Source organism: Neophocaena asiaeorientalis, unplaced genomic scaffold, assembly GCF_003031525.2.
Source record: "Neophocaena asiaeorientalis asiaeorientalis breed wild unplaced genomic scaffold, Neophocaena_asiaeorientalis_V1.1 scaffold240, whole genome shotgun sequence".
Classification (NCBI taxonomy): Eukaryota; Metazoa; Chordata; class Mammalia; order Artiodactyla; family Phocoenidae; genus Neophocaena; species Neophocaena asiaeorientalis.
The window spans coordinates 2,675,177-2,678,189 of record NW_020185331.1 but is presented as its reverse complement, the minus strand read 5'-3'; positions in this window follow the sequence as shown (position 1 = coordinate 2,678,189).

The window sequence follows — 3,013 nt, the reverse complement described above, 5'->3', positions numbered from 1 at the left end:
TTGAGGCCCATGGACTTGATTTTGTCATCCGCTAATGGGTTGTAACCCATGATTTAAAGTGAATGCTGGGGCATACAGAATGGACTTGAGGACATGGGGAGGGGGAAGGGTAAGCTGGGATGAAGTGAGAGAGTGGCATGGACATATATACACTACCAAATGTAAAATAGATAGCTAGTGGGATGCAGCCGCATAGCACAGGGAGATCAGCTCGGTGCTTTGCGACCACCTAGAGGGGTGGGATAGGGAGAGTGGGAGGGAGATGCAAGAGGGAGGGGATATGGGGATATATGTATGCATATAGCTGATTCACTTTGTTATACAGCAGAAACTAACACACCATTGTAAAACAATTATACTCCAATAAAGATGTTAAAAAAAAAAGTGAATGCTAGAGTGGGATTTACCAGTTGCCAAAGAAAAAACTAAAATGTATTCCTGCAATCTGCCTCCCTTTAGTGAACTCACCATAACACAGCCCTTTGACAGTTTTGTCCTTCAGAGGCCAGCCATCTTCATATGTTACTTAAGAAACTGAACTTCATGGATTCATAGAAGGGTTGACATCACTCAGGGTGATTCTAGAACCCAGTCCCTCCCACTGTAGTTGGAGTACCTCTTAGTCTATTGAAACGATTAGAGCCACTTAAACATAGATCACATTTTCCAAGGAGTCCAAGGGACTCTCCAAATGATGATTTAGTAGAATTTGAGTCTTACTTAAAACAAGAGGGTCTACTAATTGGTGTCTTAAAATACTGAAAAATAATTCTTGTTATGTTAACAGGATGCCTTTTTAGGATGCCTTTGAGTTGTTATAAAATCCTACAGTTTTTTTTTTTTTTCCAAACTGGAAGAATATATTTGCCATGCACATAATAGACAAAGGATTACTATTCAGAATTATAAAGAATTACTGTTATACAGGATTACTATCTGGGATTTTTAATTTTAATTTTTAAAATCCTACAAATTAAAAGAAAAATACAGATAACCCAGTAGAAAAATGAACAAAGGATACGAACAGGTAATTCAGAGGGAAAACTCAAATCAATTATAAACAATGAAAATGTTCTGAACATCGCTAGAAAAAATGGAAATGTAATGAAAGTAACAGGATACTATTTTACACTTAGATTGGGGAAATGGGAAATATGGGACAAATGTGTTGGAGATCAATTTGGCAACATTTTGAAAAGCTGAGGATGTGTGTACTTTACAATCAAGGAATCGTATGCACTTTATGTATGCACGTTAGAGAAACTCACTTGTGCACCTGGAGAGAGCCATGAGAGTGACCAGGGAACAGTGTAACAGCGAAGAGATGAAAACACAAGTGTGCATCAGTAGGGGGTACATCACCCCACATCCAGTACAGTCACAGGACTGGACATGGCACCAGAGCTGTGTGTGTCAATGAGGGTAAAGCTCACACATAATTTTGAGCGGATGAAAGGTGAGATGAGATGCCGTTTATGACACCATTTCTTAAAATGGGCTGCATATTGCAGTTGCTTATGAATACATACATATGTAATAAAAATTTTAAATATAGGTAGGAAAGGTACACATCAATCTCAGGAAAGTGGTTACCAGTGAGGAGAAAGGGAGTGAGACGGTGAGGCGCTTAACCTGTAACTGTGATATTTTCTTTAAAAATTATGTATCTAAAAGAAATACGAGGAGAGGATTTATTAAATGTTAATAAATGTTAATAAAATTAACATTTACTGAATACAATTTGCCATTGTCAGGCACTATTGTAAGCCCTTGTATGTATCGGTTCACTTAATCCTCAACAATAAATCGGTGTGGTAGGTACTAATGTTATCATCACCCTTTGCAGAGGAGAAAAGAAGCATAGTAAATCAAGTAACTTGCCTAATATTAATATTAGTCACATGACTAGTAGGTGCTAGGATTTGAACCTAAGAAGTCTGGGTCCAGAGTCCATAAGTTTAAGCTATTACTCTACCCTGTTGCTGTGCCTTATTCTCTCTGAATCTCCTAAAGCAGGAAGGGCGAGTACGGAGCAGTTCTCAGGGGCTCAGAGCGTAGCCTGTGATTCGCTCAGCGTCAAGGGCAGAGTAGCCTACATGGCCTTCTCTGTCAGAATTCAGTCTTTCTAAAGCCTAATCTGGAACTCTGTGATTCCAAAAGGTACAGGGTGGCCACGTTCATCCGAGGCCGCCTCCTACACCTGCCTCTCCCTCAAAATACCTGTCTGTTCAGTCTTCCACTCTTCCCTGTCAGGAAGAGGGAAGACACTCCTCACCAATTCCTTCTTCAGGATCTGCCAGGAATGGGACACCATATATCTCCTCATGGCTCCTGAGTTGGCAAATGGCACAACAGCCCCTTTGCCTTTCAAGGGTAGAACCACAAATCTTTCCCCAAGAATCCAGTTGTACTAGAAATAAAGTTTCCTTAGTGGCAAGGTAAGAGCTCCTCTCCATTCCTCATATCTGACCAACAGTGGCTGGAAGCCTTGTTTGGACAGATCTCATGTCACAATGGAGGATTCTGGAAGGAACAGGGGGCAGTGGGAAATAATTGGAACCTGGGAATCTAATGTTTACTGAGAACTCATAGGCATTATCTTAGTTAATCCTCACAACTACTACAAATAACCCAGAGGGACTTCACACCCAGTCCTTACATGAGGCTGAGGCTCAACGTAGCTAAATGACTGAGTCATGGGGCCATCTTAAAGTGGGAGGCTTCTGGACTGGAGGTGGGGGCACCCAACACCTCAGCCTGGGGACCACTCTGAGGCTTAGAAACGAACCCCTGGAGTGTAGGTACAAGGCACTATCCTGTAAATCTTGTTAAGTCAGCAAATCAGGAACACTCCGTGTTGGGCTGCACACCACAGGCCTGCAAGCCCTGTACTTACCCAGCCTCAAGACCGAAGAAATAAAATCCTACAGTCTTGAAGGACGATCAGGGTCTTAGAAATCATTAACTCCAGCCTCTCTCCCAGTGCAAGAGTCTCTTCTATATTGTCCCTGAC